We start from the raw sequence: 24,533 nt of genomic DNA, 5'->3' as shown, positions 1-24,533 counted from the left end.
TTGTAGAGAAACAAAGAGAAGGATCACTAGACAAAAGCTTGAGATTTCCTTATGAAAACATTATGATTCTCTGAGAGATTTTATAGCAGGCCCAGAATAAAAACAAACAAACAAAATAAAAGAAAACAAACAGAAAATGTTTTCCTCATATTCATTCCATGAAGAGTTCAAATTTCTCAACAGCAAAAATAAGTCAGGAAGGCTTATAAGGGAAACAGAACAAAGAAAGCTCTTGGGGAACAATTCTGAGAATGGCCCACTTCCTGGCCTCGTGTGAACTGTCACCTAGGAGAAGGCACAAAGTGAGGACATCATTCATGGCCTGCCTCCTATCCTTCTCATTTCCTCCATGAGAAGAACAAAACTGACATAAAGCAAAAAGAGATGGGTACCACTCACCACGTCAGGAAAGAGAATCAAAGAGCAGGAGAAAAGGAAGAGAGGGAGTGACCGGTCACATCCAGGGGCCTAAACAGAAACTCATTTTCCAGGAGAGGAAGACTTTGTCCAGCCCCTCATGTGGGATCTGGGACCTCCAGGCTGCTGAGTTTGGGGCTGGCAGCAGCTTCTCAGAATCTGCCTTTTGAGAGTAAGTGATGCTTTCCTTCCAATAGATTTGACTAAGCTAATTATGCCTTTGCAGTTGTTCCTACTTAGAGGGAAAGGGCAGCATTTTATCAAGAAGATGGTTTTTGACTGCTTGTGTCAACCTGCTCTCCTTTTTTTTGAGAACTGCCAGTTTCCAGAAGTCATTTCCTCCCGGCCTGGAGTTGCAGGTACAATAGCACACAAAAAAGAAGAAACGAATCATCATCATCATCATCATCATCATCATCATCATCATACTACATAATAATAACCGTGGCCAATTCTATGACCAAATATTGAATTTATTTTTTAGCCTCCATAGATATTAATAGTTGCCACTGACACTAACTGACCTGGTTTCTCATTACAACAAAATTCGATTTTTCTGGACTCCCACAGAATGGTGGGAAAAGACAGGCAGAGTAAGAACATAGTTGGACAGGGAAATTTGAGTAGGTTTCTTAGCAACCTGTTAGATTCACATTTGAGTAAAGAATCCGACTAATTTGGAAATACTGCTTATCAGAAACATGACTACTGTTCAGTGGAAACGTGTGTGCCTAAAGGAGAGTTAAGCTGCTGTGGGTGACTAAGTTCACAGGCATTGTCTCCTATGGCAGCATTCTGCAGATTTAAAACAGGTGGATGGCCAGTAATTTGCCTTTTGTGAAAATAACATTCTGTTAAATGTGATATTAATATATCATATTTCTCCAAGAGCAGGCCATGCCTTGCAGGCTTCATCTAACGAATTCTCCCAACATCCCAGGAGAGCGGAACATGAACGGGAAACTGATTTGTTCATATGTGGCCAGTAAAGTTCATGATTTCCTAACAGGAAAATGTAAATTCCCCCAAAAAATAACAACAACAACAAAACTAACTATACTGCCAAGGTAGGGATTCTGGCGAGATGTTCGAAGGGGGTGAGGTAGTAAACAATGATGTGAAATTCAACTTTGAAGAAAAGTTTGGGGAGAGCTAACAGAAAGATAGAAGGTGGGGTGGGTGAGGAAGAAATCTTGGGTGCTTTGGGAGGGAGAGAGGTTGAGAGAGAGAGAGAATGGGAAACTGACTCTGTGTGACAATTCTTACACAATTAGGTTATTATTTATACAGAAAATTACGATCCCTTGAGATTTGGTTGAAGAGTCATCTTCAGTCCTGTTTTTAATGGAAACATCTTACTGTTTATTAATAACAATAGCTACTATGTAGTGGGTGCCTACAAAGTGTGGTCGGGCTGATTGCACAGAATCCCTCCAACAACTGGATGACATCTGCATTCCTGTTATTCTCATCTAACACAAGAACCTGCTGTTGAATGACTTTCTGAAGTCTCAGGGGTGGTAAAAGTCAGGGCCAGGGGCCAGGCCCACTTCTGTCTGCTCGTAAAGCCTCTGTTTATACCCACGGCATTATGTATTCCTCGTCTTCTCAGGGCAGGTGAGGCATAGCTAGAAGGAAAACAGAGGTCACATTTAGAGGGGCTGAATAATGAGAACAACTTATACCCAAACTTTAGACTTTAAACTGTTGACTCGAACACAGGCGCTGGTGGAAGCAAAGGGATCTGGTAAAGAGAGAAGAAAATCCATATGTGGTAATAACACTGTGTAACTCATTTGTGTGGAGCATCCAGAGTTGTAATGGGTCACGTCGTCAGTGGAGGCCCAGCCATGTCGTGTGACATCATGTATGTAGCTATCACCGCCATGGCCTTGGTGGTTTGTCTCTGTCAGCCACAGGGCTGATTGAGTGGGAGAAGAGCCCATCTCCCACCAGTGATAGAATTTTTTTAGACTCGCCCTGTCCATTTGTTAAATGTTTATTTATTTTGAGAGAGAGAGAGCATGTGCATAGGCACACAAACTGGGGTGGGGCAGAGAGGGAAAGAGAGAGAGAATCCCAAGCAGGATCCGCATTGTCAGCACAAAGCTCAACTCAAGGCTCAAACTCATGAACTGCAAAATCATGACCTGCGTGGAAATTGAGGGTTGGATGCTTAACCAACTGAGCTACTCAGGTGCCCTGTCCTTGTCCATTTTTCACAGAACTCCATGTTATTACTTTGTTGACCCATTGATTGAGCTATAGCCGTCTTTCTCTGCTCAGGGATTTAGCCCAAGCTGCCAAAGGGGTTCAGTTAGAAGGCAACTGGTGTGTGCCCACCCAGTGTGGCATCCACAAGCATCCTTCCTACCAACAGCCCAGTTAAGGTTTCTCCTGTCAGAATGAGCTCCTCTCCTGAGGGCTCCACCCCAGAGTCATGGGGTGGCCCTAATCTCAGGGTCTAGGTCCTGCCATTGGGCATTACCTCAGATGCTCCCTGTGTTATCTCACTGAGTATGTTTTTTAGTTTAAGCCATTATGAAAATAGAACTCAAGCAGCCTATTTCTGCAGGCCTGAATTTCAGGTGTGACTCTTGGGCTTATACATGCTAGCTGTGAGATTTGGTACAAGTCACTTAAAAACAGACATACAACACCTTTCTAAATCTTGGTTTCCTTACCTGTTGTATGTGGGTACCAGCAGCTAACTGAAAACCAACTTTTTTTTTTTCTAGCATCCCACTTGTAGGACAAAAAAATAAATAACAAGAAGTCAAATTCAATTTTGGGGTTTCTTTTATAAGCCAATTTTTCAAACTCACCTGTGAAGATTTAGCCTGAACTCCTATGCTCCTGGAACCACATCTCTAATTATAACATCCTTGTAGTTGCAGGTTTTAAGTTAATGAAAATGGTTTCATGGAAGATTTTTGTAATCTTCACGTAATCCTGTGGAGTAAGTGGATTTGCTTTTTATTCCCACTTTACAGAGAAGGAAACTGAGAACTGACGCTTAGTGTTTTGTTTTTTGGCTTTTTTTTTTTTTTTAAAGCAACTTGCCCTGAACCTCACAGCTCCTCAAATAGAGCTGATCCTCAAACCCACATCTTCTGGCTCTGATCCTCAGTGCTTGTCCCATGGCCCATGGCACTGAGGTCAGTGATGACCCAAATGATGATCTAAATGACTCTGAGACTGAATGTGATTCCAAATCTTCAAAGAGATTTCTATTTGATCATCCTATTGCACAAGCAAAGTGGACTTGAAATCTGTATAAAGATTTTTTTTCAAAAATAGCAGATGAAAAATCACTGGTTATAGAACATTCCATGTCTTAAACATTCCTATATAAGTCTGTGCCCCAGCCATCAACATGGAGTGGGGGTCTGGGGGCAGGGCGGTGACCAGACATAGGTTCACCATTTGGAGGAAAGCATAGAAGAGCTGTCACAGAAACTTAAAACAGCACATAGCAGGAAATGAGAAAAAAACATTATATATCGTAATCCTGTTTCTGTCTCTAAGGAACAAATGCGAAAACAGACGCCTATGGCTTTAAGAGAAACAGTCATCCTGGAGCGTGTTGCAGGTGTTAAGGAAAAGAATGTTTCTCGTGCCTTGGTTCAGGGGATTCCCAAAGGCACACTGTGTCTGCTTCCAACAGCCCGCAGCCTTCAAGGTGAGTGTTATCTGGTATGTGCTTGTTATTGGGTATGAATGACTTGGGGAGGAAAGCACCCACCCCTTCCAGGGATCTGGCTCCCCATGATGGCTCCATCACTTCATCTCTGTGGGGAGATGGTCACCCAAGGATTCAGGGTCATTGCAAAGAGCCTGCTTCCAACCTTCCTCTTCCTATTCCTCTTTGGCACCCCAATTTTTTCCTAATTATTTTTCTGTTTTCCCTGCTTCTGAAGAAAGGGCTGCACCAGGGAGCACTAGGTAACACACACTCAGGCTCTTCCTAAATCAGGCATCACCACTGTAAGCCCTCTTCTCCATTAAAGGCAAGAAATGAATCATGAGATGGGCAGGGCCTAACCACCACCCTGCCTTGGTCCAGCTAACTCTAATGGTATGAAGGGAGTCCAAATGTTGAGCGAGCTGTTCAGTTCCTCTTGAGGAGATTCAGTTCTGTTCATCTGGATTTCTTGATCTTGGCAAACTTACCTACTTCAAGACATCGGGCATGTGACCTGGAATGCTACATCCAAGAACCAGGGGTTTTAGAGTTCATCTTACCTTGTCATTCTCAGTGTGGTCCAGATCTATGGGCTGCTTGTTCTTAGTCACGCTTATTAAGAACTGTGTTCTCTTAAAGATCAGCAATCAGACCTTAAGTGCCAAGTCCCATTTCCTTGTGCGGTTTCCATCTTTTCTTAATTTCTCGTGGTAATGACCCTGTTGGGAGGGTCCCATCCTGATTGTCCTTCTTCCTCTCCATACAATGCTTTAATCTTTTTAGTGATCCACTTCTTTCTCTTTTCCTCTGAATGTATTTTACTCTTGGTCCTCTAGTCTTCTCTCTGCACATTAGCCTTTGGTAAGTTCACCAACCACTGCTTTAAGTGTCGCCTCTATGTAAATAACTCTTGAATTTGTATCTCAAACTCCACAAACCTCTTGTCAATATTCAAGTCTGTAGTGTGGCATTGGAAATGTGAGTTGGGAAAAAAACATGAAGTAGATTCCACGTTTACAGTTTGACAGATGAATTAGCCTATAGGCATGCCTGAGGCCCATATCATTTAATTGTGGTGGAGATCTCACCAATTTGCCCTAACCTACTTTCCTTTCCTTTTCTTCATGTCATTGCACTTGGACTACTGTAAGCTGCTCCATCCTCCTGACCCATGAGCACAATTGTTCTCATTGTCTCCTTCATGAAATGCACACTCCTTTTCCCCCCACCTCTATCAAAACCCTACCTCTAATTCAGCACACATGAACCATTGGTGTTTCTCCTTCATTGCCTTAAAAAAAAAGGAGAGGGAAATCTGAATGACCAAAGGGGTGGCTGGATGAGCAGGAGAATGGGACTGTAACAGATCAGGCTCCTCCAGAAGAGGGGGAGGTCTCAATGGGACCTGCCCATAGGTTAAGGGAACAAAGATGATCAATGTTCCCCAACCTTAATTCTTTCTACTACCCACTGCTGCACTGCCAATATTTAGTAAAATCCAAAATGCCTTTAAGTGACCACATGTCAAAGAGTTAAATGCTATGTGGGAGAGGGTTCAATGAAAGTTCTTTTTTTTTTTTTTTCAAAGTTTATTTATTTTTGGGACAGAGAGAGACAGAGCATGAACGGGGGAGGGGCAGAGAGAGGGAGACACAGAATCGGAAACAGGCTCCAGGCTCCGAGCCATCAGCCCAGAGCCTGACGCGGGGCTCGAACTCACGGGCCGCGAGATCGTGACCTGGCTGAAGTCGGACGCTTAACCGACTGCGCCACCCAGGCGCCCTGAAAGTTCTTAAACTATTAAAAAAAAAAAAAAACCTACTCAAAAGAAGTAAAAAGTACTGGTTGATAATTTGAGAGACACAGAAAATATTTTGACCATATTAAGTTCATGGACAGTGACTTATTTTAGGCATTATTGAAAATTTTTAAAGGGCAACTATTTATCAATGACATGTATCATACACTGCCTTTTACCCTATATTCTATCTGCCTCCCACTTTCTACCTTGTCCATTCAGACAGTTGGAGTGTTCACATGGTTTCCCAATTATCTTTTGTTCCAAGCAAATTTTGGAGAGGGGGAGAGAGAGAGAGAGAAGCAAGCAGGGGAGGGGCAGAAGGTGAGAGAGAATCCTGCCTGACGTGGGTCTCCATCTCACGACTGTGAGATCACGACTTGAGCTAAAGTCAAGAGTTGGAAGCTTAACTGACTGAACCACCCAGGCACCCCTGTGCCAGAAATATTTTTAGATATTTTCTTATTTTTTTTAAATATGAAATTTATTGTCAAATTGTTTTCCATACAACACCCAGTCATCTAATTTTATATTTTTTCCTGTTATTAAATTTTGTGGAAGGAAGAAAAATGGGAAATGGGGAAATTGAACTGGCAAATGGCTTTGCATGTATACTAATAAATATCCCACAAATGAATTTCTCCTTTTAATCTATTATTAGTCATTAGTGTTACTGGGTAAAGATGCTAGTGGCACGTTTTATTTTCAGACCTCCTAAAACTAAATCTTCTCCTAGTGTACTGAACTGCTTTGTTAGTTGTCCAGGGAAATCCGTATGTAGTGGGGATTTGAATACATGAATTTAACTTTTTACATAGTGGCTTAAAAAACTGTCTTGACATTAGTAAAATTACACAGTCCCCACACTCAAGCCTCCAAGATAGGATGTCTGATCTAAGAAGCTGTATTGGGGAAGGACAGGGAGAATAAGGCCACATTCCTGAGCTTGTTATTAAGGCACATCCTTTGCATATTCTTCCCCCACCTCCCCAAAGCCTCTGGCCCCTGATTAGAGGTAGAGATACTGGGGTGGGGAGTTGGGACACCCAGGCTATGATTCTGTGCTCCATGATACCATGCTGCCCCTTGGCCTCCAGCCATCTACCTATCTGAGACCCTGTAAGAACCCATGCTTATTCTCATTACTAGTGAAACACCACAATTATATGGTATTAAGGCTCCATCAGTGACCACATTTTGCATGTGAAAAATAGCATGTTATAAAAATTTAATAAGGCATTAGCAAATGAGATCCTGAATCTCATTTTTTTTCTTGCAAACGAGAGTATGTTCTGTATCTAAATCCTGAGTATGTATCTAAATCCCTCCCCATGCTCTGAGTATGTATCTGAGTATGTATCTAAATCCCTCCCCATGCTCTAATTATGGATAATCAACCTTTCAAAAGCAGAGAGAGTGTCCAGTGTCTGACCCCTGTTTTAAATGAAATAATGTATGGAAGTACCTGGTCACTAGTAAACACTGACACCCAGAAAATGGCACCATTCATTCCCATCATTAACCCTGAGGGTTCTGTGAGTCCCTCTGAGGTCCTGAGGATGGATGTTGTGTGAGGTCTCATGCCACCAAAAACTGACCAACTTGTCTTTTGCACCTTGTACTTCTCCCTCACTGCACTTGTTGTATGTTTAAGACCAACTATCTCTGAAGCTTGGGAAATCCTGATATCTGCACCGATGGGAAATCACGGCTTGGCTCTATTCCTTTAACATCTGCCCATTTGCTAAACTCTAAGCTCCATTAAGGGCTGGGACCCTGTTGGCTTTGTTTCTTCATTGAGTCCCTAGGGCCTAGAGTAATCCTGGCACTTAGTAGGCACTCAGCATTAATACATGGTACGCTGGCTCCTGATCCAGCCATGTGTTCTCAATCCTCTGATTTCTGCTATAAATAAATACAAGCTGTTCTCATGGATTTGATGCTTCTTGACTCATTCTCCCACAGGTCATGTAAGGCGCTTGCTTCACTGTAGGACAGTGATTTGGCTAAGACTGTGTTTCCCTCCCACACAGTAACTCATGGGAGACACTGGATGGCCTTTCTTTTGTGTGCTCAAAAAACACATCCTTTGCACATAGGGGACAAACTGCTTAGGTAGAGAACTTTCGGGAATGAGGAAGTTCTGTAAACAACCAGTTTATTTCAGAGTTCGGTAAACATCCCGCAAACACTAATAACTGTTAGTTAATATCTGCAAATGCATTATATGGTCTGGAATCAATTTCACCCCCTTTTTTGCTTGTTTTTAAGTAATGGAGAGTTTGTAGGATAATTTTAATTGACTTTTCTATTTTTCATCTGTACCTAAGCTCAGACAAAAGGGAGCCAACAGTTCCTTTATGAAACTTTCTGTTGCCAAATAGCATTGGGTCTTTTCGATTGTGTGGTGCACACCCATTGTTAATTATGCTGATTGTTATCCATAATAGAGTAACAAGTGATAAGGAAGGCTCTGGCTCTGAAGCTTGGGAAATCCCCTTTTCCAGGACAGACAGGAAACCACAGCCTAGGCTTTGATTGACCTTGAGCTTTTTTCTCACCTTCCTGGCCCCTCCCTCACCTTCCACTCTCCAACATTCAAACACATCCATCCTCCACTTGGCCATAAATGACAGGAGGAGAGCTTCAGTAAAAGTGGGAAGTGATTTTACCAAAAATCATTTGGAGATCATAGAATTTGGAGGTGGGAAATTATCTAGAGTTCTAATATTTCATCTAATTTCTTAATTTTACAGGTAAAGAAAGTGGATCCCAGAGTGGCTAAGAGATGAGGCAAAACCAGGATGAATTTGAATTCTCTAGGCAAAGCCTGCAAGAGGAGCCCACTGCTCCACTGAATTCTCCTGTACAAGTTGAAGCTCATGTGGAACAGAATCTACAGTGAGAGATACTGAATGGTCCTTTTGTATACTTTGATCTGAAAGCTTCCCAACCTCTAAGGCATATTTTAAAAGTAGAACTAAAGAGAGAGACAGAGATGGTAAGTACTTGACTTAGATGTTGGATGTAGTTTCCTAGTTATGCTGGAATTCCTCTTGATTCTATTCAACTAAATGAAGACCAAATTACCATTATGCGTGATTTTTATGAAAGGTTGAATGAATGACTTAATTAGCTTGGCTTTTACGGTAACCTGAAAAGATTCCCCACTGAATCCTGTGTTTTGACAAAGCTCAAACACTGTTATAGATCAAAGGGAAGATAACATGAAATCTGGATATGTCAAGGGTGCTATACTGAAAGCCTCCTATAAATGGGTAATTGAGGAGCTGTTTCCAAGCTGGACTCCTGACCCCAGAGGCTGTAACATCAAGGACAGAGATAACCACAGTCTGGGGTGTCTGAGCCCTGGCTGCTAGAAGAAATGGATCCTTACCCACACACCCCTGAGTATGTGATCGTCCTGGCAATGGTTCAGATTATCAACCAACTGCCATGCCTCTTGTAAATGTGTCCTTCAGAAAGGAGCCCTCCTTGCATGCCGAAGTTTTTATTGCTTTCCAAGGTCTTAGGCTTCTTTCAAAATCAACATTCTCTTTATTTATTATTGACGTTAATATCAGCCACACCAAAGCCATCAATGCCAAAGTTGTTAACCTTGCTAATGTTAATTTAAGTCATATACTCTCATTAAACCGATATTGGTTACTAATAATGTTTCATCTAAATGTTATGTGTGGTTGTATTTAAAGCAGAATACCTTGGTTGAAATACCAACTGTATTGAAATTATTTTAAATTATAGTTTGTACTTTAAATTATAGTTTGTAATTAGAAGAAAATAAGAGCTTTTTCTTTTAAAAAAATCTCATACTCTTAAGGACCATTCTTATAACACTTCTAAGATAATCAAAAGAAATAACATGTTTATTTTTAGGTAACTAGATAGATGTCCATGTATAAAATTTCCAACAATCCAACCTTGTGAATTTTAAATTCTTGGGATTATTTTTTTCTTTGGCCCCTTTCATTAAAATTTACTAAGGTTTTATTATAATCATTATCAGGACTTTTCCAAGGGGAACTGAGACCCCATAAATATCTCACAATTATACTTAGATGCCACATGAATCAATCAGGTAAAAACCTGTAAAGAATCATTACCTTTTCTTAGAATTTTTCCAGCAGGAACAGCTGTGAAGAGGGCGTTTTAGCAAGTGCTAAAAGATAATACATGTTCCAATCTTTTCTGTATAAAAGGATCTGCTCTGAAATCTTGAGAAATGGTAAAAAAAAAAAAAAAAAGAACTAAAAGGATATTTAGATCTGTTGTTATTTAAAGATGCTATCAGAAAATCATAAATGTCTCATTTCTGTAGCACTTAAGTTTTGTCCTCCAAAAGGATCAAACAGATCTGTTATAGAGTCATGCAGCAATTTATAAATCTTCGAACATGTGTGCTTAATGGAGAAAATAGTAGACCATTTATGGATGTACAGTGGCGCTATCTATTAAATCATGGATTTTACAAAGTAGGCAGAGGACGCTTTCTGGTTTCAACCTGTGAAGGTCAAGGTCTGCAGCGTAATTCTGACATAGAATCTGGTATACCAAGAGCCATTCTCACAGCTTGCTTCAATGTGGCCTCTGCTACCTCGTTCACAGGCTGTTTAGATAACTAGCCACACCCGACCTGAGGGGCATGGCTGCAGGTTTACTTGGAAGCTAATGGACATTCTGTCCTCTCTTGGGAGAAGGGAGAATGTTGGACTTGTTTAAAAATTGCTTGCCACTTTCGAAGGTCAAGTAGAGATTTTCCTCCTAAAGAGTATATATGTTAGTTATAGAATGTATCAAGACTACACATCTCAGTCCTCCAGTCCTTTTCAATTCCTATCCTTAAAAAAGACAAAATGGTGGGGCACCTGGGTGACTCAGTCGGTTAAGCGTTCCACTCTTGATCTTGGCTCAGATCGTGATCTCGTGGTTGAGGAGATTAAGCCCCATATCAGGCTCTGCACTGACATTGTGAAGCCTACTTTGGATTCTCTCTCTCCCTCTCTCTCTGCCCCTCCCCCACTCATGCTCTGTCTCTCTGTCTCTCAAAATGAATAAACATTAAAAAAAAATTAAAGATGGGCAAAGGATTTGAATAGACATTTCTCCAAAGAATATATACAAATGGCTATGAGCACATGAAGATGTTCAACATCATTAGCATTAGGGAAGTGCAAGCCCAAACTACAATCGGATACCACTTCACACCCACTAGGATGCCTAAAATAAATGACAAAAATGATAACAAATGTTCATGAGGATGTGGAAAAATTGGAGCCCTTGGTCTTTGCTAGTGGCAATATTAAATAGCGTAGCCACTTTGGGAATATTAGTTACCATATAACCCAGCAATTCCACTCCTAGATATATATCCAGAGAGTTAAAAACATCTTTACAGAGAAACTTTCACATGAATATTCAGGAAAGAATTGATTATAATAGCCAAAAAGTTGTAACATCTGAAATGTTCATCAATTGACAAATAGATAAACAAAATGCGGTATATCGATACAATGGAATATTATTTGGCAATAACAGGGAATGAATAATTGATGCATGCTATAACATGGCTTAAAAATATCATATTATGTGAAAGAAGCATGTGACAGAGACAATACATTGTGATTCTATTTATATGAAAGACGTAATGTGTATTAGTAGTTTCCAGGGGAAGGGATAGTAAGAAGTGAGAAATGACTGCAAATGATATGGGTTTCTTTTTGAGGGAATGAAAAATGTTCTCACTACTCCATATATAATTATGAAGTACTTACTCTGAACCACTCATTGTACTCTGGTGATGTAAGATGGATAAGACCCCAACTCTGAGTTCTAGGAGCTTACAACCTAGTTGAGGAGAACAATACCTCCATTGATAAGTGCTGCAAAGCATTATGGGGCTTCTGCATACACACAAATGGGATGCAGTGAGTTGCTTTGCACAGAAAATTGGGTCTACATCCTCACCTAACATGGAATCTGAGGCAAGGTAGGCATTTGATAAATTGTTGATGAAAGAGAAAGAGAGGAAGAGGATGGTTAAAGGTGTGACTGTTTCAGTGACTCCTTCAGCTAAGTGTCTTAGTGAAACCTCTGATTTGTAATTAGCCTATCATTGACTCATTTTCGGGGAGTGTGCTAGGGATTGTGTGAAGTGCTAAGGACATTGCCACTACTGTTCCTGTGGAATTGGCTGCCTGGCCTGGAAGACAGTTAATAAACAAGCAATTAAAATAATGGAGGATGTAGGGTAATCTAAGAGTATAATAGGAGTGAGTCACTTAGTCTAGGGGTCAGTGGAGGCTTCCATGGGGAGTGACAGTTAAAGCATGACTTGAAGGGTAAGTAAAAGTTGGTTAGGCAAAAGGGGAAAGTGAAAAATGGTTCCGGGCAGAGGCAGCCGTATCATTCATCTATATGCAAATAAATGCTTTCCTAATGTTTGAAGTGGCTTAAAGACAGTTTATTTACTTAGATATTTTCACATCCCTCCACCCAGCAGTGTGGTTTATATGGCTCTTGATTTTCTAAACCTTTTCTTTTATGAATAGTACAAAAGTAAACTTCACCCTAGATCCCATCCATATTCAAATTTAATGAGATGCTAATCCAAAGGATTTAATTGTGTTGCTTTAAAATCATCCTGTTTGATAAGCAGTGTTGTGTCCTTTCTACAGCTGAGGAAACTGAGCCATAAAGCATGCTGTGCAGGTGATACATTGAAGAACCACTCAGCCCACATCACACGTGTTCCTTAGCCTGCCTGCCTCCATTGGAGGGCTATCCCAATAAATCCAGATTGCCTGCTGAGATGATCATCAAAAAGGTACATGGTGTATAGAATTTATAGAATTTGTATATATAAATTCTATCTTTCTGGTCATTTAGAGATCACCTGTGAACTAATAGACCAGTGCCTGGAGTTTATTTAAAGTGCACATTACTACTTAAAATAATGACTTTATTCATCTGGAATTGAGGGGGAATGAGGTGTGCCATAGAAGTATATTTCCATAAAATTGAACTTTACCTTTTTTAAGCCCAACACTTTTTACAAATGCAAGTGTTCGTGAATGTAAGTCATTCTAAAATAAATTGCATGCTCTGCATTCTTACCAGCATTTAACCTGATTACTCCTATGAATTTACCAGCATTTAACCTGATTACTCCAATGCTATGAGTATGGACTGTTTTCTATCATTTGTTGGTTATTATTATTTTTTTTGAAATTCTCAGATTGTAATTTAATTCTTTTTTGTTGTTGTTGGTCATTATTAATTATGTATTTGGCTCTATGCCAGGAATTGGGACTATATCAAGCAAAATACCTAACTGATAGAAAATATATGCTTATAAGGAAAAAAATATGCTTAAATACTAAGTTTAATATGTTCAGTAAATATGCTGTGTTGTGGGAATTCAGGGCAGGGGCTGTTCCATGCAAGTCCAAGAAGGAGTCATGGATAAGGTGAGGATTTTGATGGTAGAGGGAGAAAGGTGATGTTGGTAGCAGGTGGTGATGGGTGACAGGGTGCTGTTTTTTGGGTTGAGAGAAGAAGGGGAAGCTTCCCAAGTCCCATAAACAAAGCATAAGAATGGTCAGGCAATGGGCAGTGCTGTGGGAAGTGGCAGAGGTGACACTGGAAGGGCACCCTGGAGCCAGCCAGGAAGGACCATGGGTGCCAGGCCAGCGAGGGGTATCTGAGGTTTCTAACAGTGAATGACATGATCTGCATTGGTTTTGATAAAGATTACTCAGGTACAGCCTGAAAAATGATGCATGGAATGATGGTGGGCAGAGACTGGAAACAGAGACACCAGTTGGATATCTGTTAAAACAACACAGAGGGATAGGTGGAGGGTTGAATTGGTCCAGGAAGGAGAAGAGGAAGAGCTCAGTGTGAAGTGATGTCTAAAATGAGGTAGTAAAATATGGTCAAGGGCACAGGCCTTTGAGGCAGATCCGAGCTGGGACCAAGGCCTTGCTTCTTCCTAGATGAAGGACCTGGGGCAAACCACTCCACTTCTCCGTGCTTCCATTTCCTTGTCTGCAAAATGTGTTCTTATACTACACAGGATAACTGTGTAAGTAGTTGAGATAATAAATTAAGTTTCTAGCACTAACCAGGCAGTTTGCAATTTGGAGTTCTTTTCCTTCTCCTAATAGACCTCAGGCACAAGAGCATCAATTTTAGCAGATTGAGTGGTTTTGGAGAGCCCTCTCTTCCTGTTAGCTGGGCCTTTTCTGATGTCTTTGCTCATTCTTTTGTTCAACAAATATGTATTGAGTACACTCTGTGTGCTAGGCAATGTCACTAGGCCTGTCCCTGCCGGCTCTAGGATCCCCTGAGGATTGACTACTGTTGGCTGTGGGCTCAGAAATCAGAGCATGTTAGCGTCCATCAAAGTGTTGTTAGGGCATATAAGTGTGTTAGTGTACGTACAGTAAGCAAGGCCCTCAAAGCCTGCCCTGTCATGTAGAGTGCTCAGCTTTGGGGCATCCTTTCTGCTGCTCATACTGCTTTCCCCCAGACTGCTGGGTTCTCACCGGAGGATGCCACAGCCATGTGAAACCTTGCTCTCTGTACAGATGGTGGGGCCATGCTGAAAGCCTGCCGAGTATGGGAGAGAACACTTGCTTATGCTGCAGCATTACCTTAAGAAGAATGTATTGCAGGCAGAGGGCGTTGGGAACTGTCCAAGGAGCTGTACAATCCTCTCCTGGAGATGTCTGGGACAAGAGATGTTCTCCCAGGCTAGCTTATGCACTGCAGCCACACATCACATGAGAGGGGGATGGCTCACCCAATCCCCCACCCTAGCCCCCATGCTGTCCATGCTATCTTCTGCCTTGGGGGGAAGACTGTAGCACACATCTCCACAATGCATGACATCATCTCCCAAAGGCAAGGGCCACTCATGAGTTTTTGCTGGCTACGACCTCAGGACAGGAGTTGGTGTTCTTGATAGAGAACATCTGTCCTAGGAGGCACAGTTGGGAAAGAATGAAGGATTTTCTGGGAGTCCGGCTGGCTCACTGAGTAAAGGCTAGGAGGGGTTTGGTGAAGTAGCAGGAAGGCTGTGATATGTAAACATGATGTGAGTGTGCTCCTCAGGAGTGACTGGGAGTCTGTAGAAATGAAAGCCTTCTTCCTCCTCAGCCATAGGCAGGGAAAAGGAGCCTTGAAATATATGTATGTTTATTTGTTTGACTCAGTGGATAAACAGATCTCTATATTATGCTGGGAGTATGAATGAGTACCCATGGATATCATCTTCCCCTTCATAGTTGCTATTTGTACAAAATTCACTCTTTGTATAGATGATTTCCTCCCATCAAGTACCCCAATGCCCTGGAATCTGTTTATTTATGGAATATTTTTCCAAAGATTCTGAAAGCATCACAAAAAACAAAAGGGGCTCATCTGTGTTTCTGTGGAGATGGAGGAGTTATGTAACAGACTCTTATTTTCTACAAGCAAAGCAAGGACACATGATATACAACTGTGTCCAGCTAACCTGACTGATAAGATTGACAGAAGCTTGTGAGGAACAAGTCAGAGGATAAGAGCTAGAACCTACAGGAAAAGGTTAGTAAAGAACTTAAATGTCTGTTTACCAGAAAGTCTATCCTGGCTTCACTAGCTTTGGAAGATCCATGGCTGTTGGGGCTCACCAGCTGGAAGAGAGAACAGAGGAATGATATGAGGAAGGCACTTGGAGAAGGTTCTTCCCACCTCCCTTAGACCTCCTGAGATAGATAGGAATGATCTGAAGGTGCAGTGGATTTTCTTTCTTGGGCTCCCCAGCTACAAGGCTGGCATGGCTACTTGGGATATTAAAATATATATATATATATATATATATATATATATATATATATATATATATATACACACACACACACACACACTCCCTCTGTATGCACAAGAGTGTGTGTGAGGAGTGTGGTCACTTTGGTTGTCTCAGGATTGCTAGATCACACTTAATCATCTTTCAAGAATTGACACAAGTGAAACTTCCTCCCTGAGGCCTTTTCTATTCTCCCTGGCACCCACACCAGGTGGAATCTATCCCTTTGTTTCCCTACATTACTCCAAATATTCACTCTACTTTTATCCCACCTAGAACTCTGACTCCCCAAGTAATTCTGGTCAGGGATTGTCTGAGTTCTTCATGTAACCAAGCATCTAACACAGTCCCTGATACACAAGAAAGGATGCAAATTGAATAAATTAATTTATGTATATGCAACTTCCTATCTCTATTCACTCATATGCAAATAGAAGAATATATCCTATGTCAAACATAAAGATACATAAACTGTATGTGAGATATGCTTGTGCTATGAAAACAGTCAAAGACATATCTGTTACCTAAGGACTTGAAAAGTATATTCTGCTGTTGGGTGGTATTCTATAAATGTCAGTCAGATCCTGTTGGTTAATGTCTTATTGAGTTCTTATATATCTTTGCTAATTTCTGACTAGTTGTTCTCTCAGTTGTTGAGAGAGAAACAGGTGTTGAAGTCTCCAGCTATCATTGTAGCTTTGTCTATTTCTCCTTTCTGTTTTATTGGTTTTTGCTCACATATTTTGCAGCTCTGTTTTTTGGTGCATACACATTCAAGATTATTATGTCTTCTTGGTAGATTGACCCTTTTATCATTACATAATGCCCCTTTCTATCTCTTGTAGTTTTCTTTGTGCTGAAGTCTACTGTATCCAGTAATAATATAGCCACTTCTGTTTTTCTTTGGTTAGTGTTTCTATGACCTACCTTATTCCATTCCTTTACTTTCAACCAGACTATATCATTATATTTGAAGTGAGTTGCTTGTAGACAGAATACAGTTGGGTCACAATTTTTAATTTGTTATACAACAATAGATACCTAATGTTTCCACCTTCCAAACCCACAGAGCCCTATGATTCTACAGTAAGTGACCTTAAAGCATATGCTCAGTGAGTGAACATTATTATAGCATATCTGCCAAATCTCTCTGGATTCCTCTCCTAACAAAAGATATGCTTCCCTAGGCCTCCTTAAGATCCACACTGAAAATCTTAGTTATTGTAATGTGAGTGGTTGGCCCAAGATTGCACATACCCAGAATTTCGAGGATATTCTCAGTGTTAGGCTTTGGGGAGGGTTATGGTGAGGCATGGAAAGCTGGATGCAGGCTCTGTATATCTCATCATTCTTCTTGCTTTATATGCAAGTGTGGAGCCTTACTGCCTTTATGGGTACCCTCATGTGAATGCTCCTTGGCTGATAAAAAGTGTTCTATGTGGACCCCCCTTCACTTTCTTTCACTACCCCCTTGTCTGTCTTTGCCCAGTCAGTCTCTGCCTCTTTTTTCACTACCAAAGTTTTTGTTTGCCTTTTATTTCTGAGCTATGGGCCTTCCAATAACCTTCTCTTGTCTTGAAAATCTTTCAGATTTCAGCATGGGATATGACTCACAGCTATTTTTCTTCTACCCCATTTTTCAGGGTAAAGACTTACCAGACCTGAGGTCAGAAGAAAGTACATGAGTTATTTTCACTTCAGGTAGAAGGATGTTGTCATTTTTCTGATTTTTCTTTCAAATTTCCACTAAAAATGTCAGATGTCCTACATGAATCATTTTTGGAACTTACTATATATTTTTAAAGTGTGTCTATCTTCTTCCTGAATTTTCACTCCATCATCTTGCATTTTTTTTTTACAGATATAGCCTTGGAAGAGGCCAGGCCCATCCTAACCTTGACTCTTCTCAATTCCTGTTTTGTTTCCTTTGCTGCAGAAGGTAGAGACAACAGCAATTCTGCTTTATTTCACTTCATGCTCTGTGTTTGGTACCTTTTATTATCCTCTGCTCTTTGGTAGGTTTTGTTGAACCATGCTGGGCTTGCTTTGGTGTGTCACATCAATCTATACAGTGGTCAAGTGACAATTAAACCCCCCATCTCCTAAAAAGGAGTTCTAATTGTCAAGAGGGAGATGAAACTGAGAACATGACATGAATTTTTCAAAAGTAGAACTGCTTCAAAAGGGAGAGTAAGTTTAAAAGACCCAGTGTGAGCCTTGAAAGGGACCTCAGAAAGCCACAGTGCTTGACTTTGTAGCCTAGACTCAAGTCTTACCTGCCCTGCAAATGCCCCCATTTGCTCATTACACCTATAGAGTGTATGCTCTAACATAGTGGATAAATTCTTATAATTCCAACCCCACTGAAGTTGCTGCCTCAGATGGAATGGCCTGAGGCCCCAGAAGTAGGACAGGCAGGAATAGCAACAGAGCAAGGGAGGAAGAGCTTACTGGCTTTGCCACCCTCATAACCCCTCAGCATCCAGGACTCTCTCTGCCCTTAGTCTCCTTCCCAGAATCTTGAACCACAGGACCTTCCTTGGGCCTCTGTTTCTTCTACACTTTTAGTCTCCCACATCATGACCTGATCCCCCTGAGCTTCCCTGGATGTGGGATCCCCCTCCTGGCCTGAACTCAACAAAGTGTGCCTGTCTCTGATGCTCACCCAACACTCACTTCCCAGCTGGAGAACAGGTTCTGGACTCACATATGACACTCCTCCCAGGGATACTGTGAGGCTAAAATGAGATTAAAGGATGTTCTAGGTTTGTGATGTAGGAGACTAAAGGTCCTAGGAAACAGAGCTCTAACACACAGTCACAGATCTGGGTCTATAACTCTCCAGTAGTCATTAAAAATGTTTCTGCTTATTCAGCAAGGCACATTTACTGGGGATTAGGAGATCCCATAAAACATTGTACTCTATTCAAAGTCTTCTTTAGATAAACCCTCTGAAGCTTTGAAGTATCCAGTTGCCAAGGATTTTTCATTACCCCTATCCTTCTTGGCAAAGTGCCTGTGTGTGTGTGTGTGTGTGTGTGTGTGTGTGTGTGTGTGTATGCACTGTTTTGTTGTTGTTGTTGTTGTTTTGGGTTTTTTTTGGGGGGGGGGTCTTGATAGATCTAAAGATCAACCTATACCACAGAGGCAGATGAAAACTATTTTTATTTTGGATCACCAACAGAAGATACCTATACATCCCATTTGTGGTTCTTTCATTTTCCAAGAGCATAGTGCACTGGGAAGGGCCAAGGGCTGGGATTTAGAGACCTGGCTTCTGATGATGTCTTTGTCATCAACCTGGTTACATGAACTTGGACAAGTCATTCACCTTTTAGGCCTTGGATTTCTCCTGTACAAAGTGAAGGGGTAGACAGATGAGCTCTAAGCTTCCCTTCTAAAAGTTAAAGTTCTAATTCTAACTAAGTTTTCAACTGAAGACTCAGTCAAATGCAGTGCTTCCCCAATTCCCGGCTCCACCTGGGGTTGGCCTGGGGGTTGGTAACATGAAAAAAAAAAAAATGAAACCAGGATTCTTTTTCATCATGATCCATGGGACATTAACCAGTTTGGGTTTTTTTGCATTGTGGAGAGAGGGTGTGCAAATGTGTGTGTTCATATACCTGAGTTCATAAATTTACGTGAACATGAACTCAGAAGGTATTTTTTTAGAAATCATCAAATCCTGTGCTTTTCAAACTCTTTATAAGCAGCAGAATCCTTTCTTCAGTGAAGTTTTTTGCAGCCTCTGAACACATAAAAGACAAGAATGACCTTCTGCTACAGAAAACCAGAGCCCATCTGCTTCTTGGTTCTTCTCCTCTTCCCCTGCCTCTCACCTTAACTTCAGAGGCTCTCCATAGAACCTGGAGCTTCTGGGCACCAGGCTGAATCATTCACAGGGAAACAAACTGAGGCTCAGAGAGACAGGGACTTCCTCAGGGTCATACACTAATTGGTGGGAAAGTGGGGTTTCCGAATGCCTATCCAGGCATCTTTGAACACATCATGTTATAATTCCTTTTATCGCTGTTATTATAAATGATTAGGTCCATAATTGCAAGTGTACCAACACCACTGCAAAGAGGAACTCTGTTGGGGTGGTGGGAGTTTTAAGAGTCAACAACCATCAAAACAGCATCTGTGTTAAGATTCAGGAAGCTCCAGGCTTATTATCCCCTGGCTCATCACAGGGGGACAAATATGTGAAGACAAATATGACCTTATTCCTAAAGTGCTTTTTAAAATGAGCTGTTAAGAAGAGTCTTGTTTAAAACTTTATTTCATATATAATTAAAGAAAAGAAATGGTCCAACAAGAGGCAAAACGAAATCTTTTCACTACCTCGTTTGGAAAATGTTCATGGAACACAGCACCGCTAGCAGAGTAAGCTCACAAAATGGCACACTGAAACCTGAGGGCTCCTCAGTGTGGCCCTGGTGCACAGACTATTTCTGGGAAACTCTGTATCAGTAATCATGATTGTATAGCTCCAGGGTCCAACCCTAGATTGCAAAATATTTCCCCTTTTGGACTTCAACTCAACAATAATTCAACAATGTGACATCTCAGTAGGAAATGGACCTTGAACAAGAGTGATAGGTATCTTTAGCTTGGCCAGAGCTGCCCAGGAAGCTTGGTGGTAGATTAAGTAATCATATCCTATGGCCTTCCTTCTCTCACAAAAGAAACATTTGCATCATGCAACCCTAGCATATTTTATACAAAATCTTGTTCCCACTTTTCCTTTAGGTGGTGTTTGGCATTTTTATGAGTTCCTCATGTTCTGTTGTGGTCAGAAATAAACCTCCCCTGTCCACTTTATAGGGAAGCTGAATCACAGACTATTAGAGCTGGATTGCCTCAGAGGTAATTGAATCTAATCTGGGCAAGTTTCACAGCAAAGAAGTCAGGGATAAAGATGGGGAAGTGACTTGACCAAAGCTGTACAGCAAGTTAATAACAGAGCTGGGGCACGAGCAGAGCTACTGCCTTGATATCAAGGGCTTTTCCACTTTCTATGTCACTTCTTTTAAATTAGCCAAGGGGCACCTGGGTGGCTCAGTTGCTTGCGTGTCCAACTTTGGCTCAGGCCATGATCTCACAGTTCATGAGTTCGAGCCCCGTGTCAGGCTCTGTGCTGACAGCTCAGAGCCTGGAGCCTGCTTCGGATTCTGTGTATGTCTCTCTCTCTCTCTCTGCCCCTCCCCAACTCATGCTCTGTCTGTCCTAAAATAAAAATAAACATTAAAATTTTTTTAAAAAGTAAATTAACCACAACAGAGTAAGAAACACATTTTCTGTGTGGTTCACTGGTGTGGTATCTGTAGTCAGATAACCAAGATTTGTTGGGCATCTCCAGTTTGTTGAGCTGTGAAACCCTTCAACAGGCTTAAGTCTGGAAAGGAAGACAGATATTAAATGAATAATTACTAAATGATTAGGTTCATAGGTCCAAGTGTGCACACCCCTCTGGGAAGAAGAATCAGCTGCTCTGGGGGTGTTATCTGTAGGGCTGATAGAGGCTGTTTATGTCCACGGTGGAATTGGATTGGCCGATCCTGTGACTTAGCAATTACAGGTGTTCCCTCTTACTTTTGTTTATCTCCCAGAGGTTGTTTACATAAGGTGTAGGTTACATCAACCATTTGATTCTGCTCTTTGTTTCTTCAGCCTGAAGAGTCTACCTCTAGAAGACAGCTACTGAGAAAGAATTAAGATTCACTTTGTACAATCTTATTCTCTGACATAACTGCTCGGACAAATGGGGTACTGAGTGGACATTTGAATTAGCCATGAGTCCCATGTGTTTGTGTTCTCCCCAGGACAGGGCATGTTGGACATTAGAACCTTGATCGCCCAGTAATGTGGTTCTTTGATTCCTTATATTTCTATTGAAACTAAGGCAGTGACTTCAAAATGAATGCCAACCTCACTTTGAATATTAACCCCTCCCCCTCTTCCACCCCCACCAACATTTCAGCATGCCATTCCTGTTACAACTTCTGCAAATGCAGTCTCTGCAGAATTAGAAATCCTGTCATGAATCTTCCTGGAAAATGAGCTATCGTGCTTAAATTCGTTGTCATTCCAGAAGTATGTAAAGAAGCAACAGTTAAAGGAAATTCCTACACACTGGGCTTCGTATTGAAGAGTTAATCACAGGACATTTTTCTAAGAAGGTTTGAACTTGAGGTTTGGGTCAGCACCTGAAGGAGCTCTGACTTGATCCAATTCCTCGTTATCTCTTCCCAACTCTCTTTCCATCCTGGGACCCTTCCCTTCCTCCTTGTTTTCCATCATGTTCATGAGGCTTCCCTGAAACCATTCCTCACTTTTCCCTTAGTCCCCAAGTTTGTTCAGATTGCTTTCTTTTCCTGCGGTGACTCCCTCCTGGCTTTTCCTGGCTTTCTCTCACCCTGCATCTTCATGGGTGGCCTTATCTCCTCTCTCTCCACTTGCCCTTCTTTTCCTTCGCTCTCCCCCCCCCTCCCCTAGTCATGAGAGTTGCACAAAAGCTGGCACCAGGCAGTAAGGAAGGGGGGAACAGCGGAGCTTCTGCTCCCGGCATTGCCTCCCCCTGGCTGGATAAGTGCTTTGGGGAGAGGGCACTGAGCTTGCCTGGCAGAGGACAATGTGTCCGGAGCAAGTTGGCTCTGAGTCAGCATTCAGCTTTGGTCAGTGCTTTCTCTCAGTTGAGAAATTGGGCCAAGTTTGGCCAAAGTCCCATTCAAAGTCCAGTTCTGGAATATGTATCTGTTCCTCCTCTCCATCTACTTTCCCCCAGAGAGCCCAGGAGGCCAGACAAGCTGTTCCCACACCGGGCTCTCATCAGGGTAGCTTGACATCACTTTTCCTCTCCAGGAAAAGAACTAGAATTGAACTTTCCTTTAAGCAGATCCAATATAGATTTAGAATTAGGGAATAACATCTTTTTGACAACAAGTTTTGTCATGGAAGTGTTTTCAATAGAATATGAGTCAAGTTACAAGTGCGTCTAAGCTACTTTCAGGAACAACGGCATAAAGTACGACTTACCGTATGCAAGAGGCATTGTTCGGCCCGAAAACACCACCAGCCTTGCCTGGTCCTTGCTCTTGTCCTGACCTGCTACCTCATTCTGTCTCCATCTCTTCCTCCATCTTTTCCTGTTCTTCCCACATGTCTGAGGTGTGGCTACAAAAGTAACCAAGCCACTGGAATGTAACAAAGTAAGCATCCAATAAATAGTATTAAAATAATCTGACTCGAATTACACATCCAAATGAACACTGTCCTCTAAAGTAGTCATACTTCAATGTATTGCAATGATGATGCTAGTCTTAAAACCCCATTTTGAAACTTATCTCTTTGAATTGCTTTGAAATTACATCCAGATCCAGTTTATAAGCCAAAATTGTAAACTCATAAAGAGGTCTTAATAATAATCTGGTACAGCCCCTGATTTCATAAATGAAGAAACGGAGCCTGCCGAGTTTGTGCATTTGTTTTTATCTCCTACATTAAGACACTGTTACCTCATTATCTTGTGGAATACATCAAACTATGACAGCACTGTTCATCCATTAGCCATTTGATTAGTAGACTCAAATGTTTTTATAAATCCTGCAGACATTACAATGGGAGAATTACCCAGTGAGTAAAGATGGACTATGTACCAGGCGCTCTGTACAGGCCCTCCTCACGGCAAAAGTGTACCCCAGCGATAATAATAACGTAACTTGCTCAGAGCCACACCGTTAAGAGGTGGCAGTGGTGGATTGTGAGCCCAGGTCCCTCAGCTTCAAAGCCTGTGTGCTTGTCACAACTCTGTGGTGTGCTGAAGAAAGCCAAGAAGCTGTTTGTTTCCAGAATGTTAGAAATCGTCAGACACTGTCATTATGAACACTAAAAGAACTTGCAATTTTAAACAAAGCGTTTGCTGCAAACCACACACATACCCACACGTGCATGCAGTTTACAAGAGGTTATAGGATGCTAGAGGTAGACAGGAAATTGAAGAGAAACCCTTATTTTTTTAAGCAAAGAGACTGAGGTCAAAGAGATCTCAGACTCTGTCCCAAGCTCCATCAGCAGCAAGTGGTGGGACCAGGAGTGACGTCTTTCATTTCAGGCCTAGAGCTTTCTCCATCTTGCCCAGTTGAAGACTCTCAGCCACGCCTTCATGCTCCAGGCAATAAGCTGGAGGTGTTGAGACTTTAGGACACCACCTCAACCCAGGCACATTGTCCTTTCTGGATAAATCATTCTCATGCAGTGGAAGAGTTTCTCCAAGACAACACCCGAATATTGCCTAACTTCTAAACCTGGTAGTTTCTATATCTAGATCTTCCCATTGATGTGCTTGGAGCACTCAGAGACCTCACTCTGAGTAACCGTCATTCTGGAAAACTCTTAACCACAGACATTTTTTTCTTTTAATCTCACAAAACAAAACAGAAGAAAAAGAGCTGAAAGCGTTCTGAAATATCACCTTTCCTGCTGCCTTCTTTTATGAATTAGGGCAGGTTGCCACCGGCCCAAGTGAAAGCAGTTAGTTAAGGGTAGATTCAGTGCCTGAAGACAACTCTTCCCAACTCCCAGTTCAGTACCTTGTGAAATGCTACTAAGTCACCTCACCTGCTTTATGTATCTGAGTAGAGGCAGTCCTTACTGCCATGGCTCTAATTCCTGTTGGCTGCTAGTAAAAATGAGGTCCACTCTGCAAGAGCAAAAACCTGCTGGCCACGCCAGAGTGTCAGATGAGATTTTGCCTCTCCTGG

General features: G+C 41.6%; 2 long non-coding RNA genes across 3 annotated transcripts in view; one reads left to right on the top strand and one right to left on the bottom strand.

Annotated features, from left to right (window-relative positions):
- LOC109493357 overlaps positions 1–24,533 on the top strand; it is an 83,874-nt gene that overhangs the window by 13,134 nt on the left and 46,207 nt on the right. Inside the window, exons 1-4 of one of the 2 annotated variants that reach the window (XR_002737296.2) lie at positions 2,528–3,376; positions 3,946–4,099; positions 8,657–8,901; positions 12,596–12,744. This is a non-coding gene — a long non-coding RNA (uncharacterized LOC109493357). Of the gene's footprint in view, positions 1–2,527; positions 3,377–3,945; positions 4,100–8,656; positions 8,902–12,595; positions 12,745–24,533 lie in introns of those variants that run through there. The other variant, XR_006588009.1, reaches the window with a different exon arrangement.
- Positions 1,687–22,920, bottom strand: LOC109493358. The gene is made up of 3 exons (XR_002147570.3): positions 22,810–22,920; positions 15,539–15,598; positions 1,687–2,045 (listed from the first exon to the last, which is right to left on the bottom strand). It is a non-coding gene; the product is annotated as an uncharacterized LOC109493358 (long non-coding RNA).

This window comes from Felis catus, chromosome D3, assembly GCF_018350175.1.
Source record: "Felis catus isolate Fca126 chromosome D3, F.catus_Fca126_mat1.0, whole genome shotgun sequence".
Classification (NCBI taxonomy): domain Eukaryota; kingdom Metazoa; phylum Chordata; class Mammalia; order Carnivora; family Felidae; genus Felis; species Felis catus.
The sequence above is the reverse complement of the archived record's forward strand: the minus strand, read 5'-3'. Positions and strand labels throughout refer to the sequence as shown.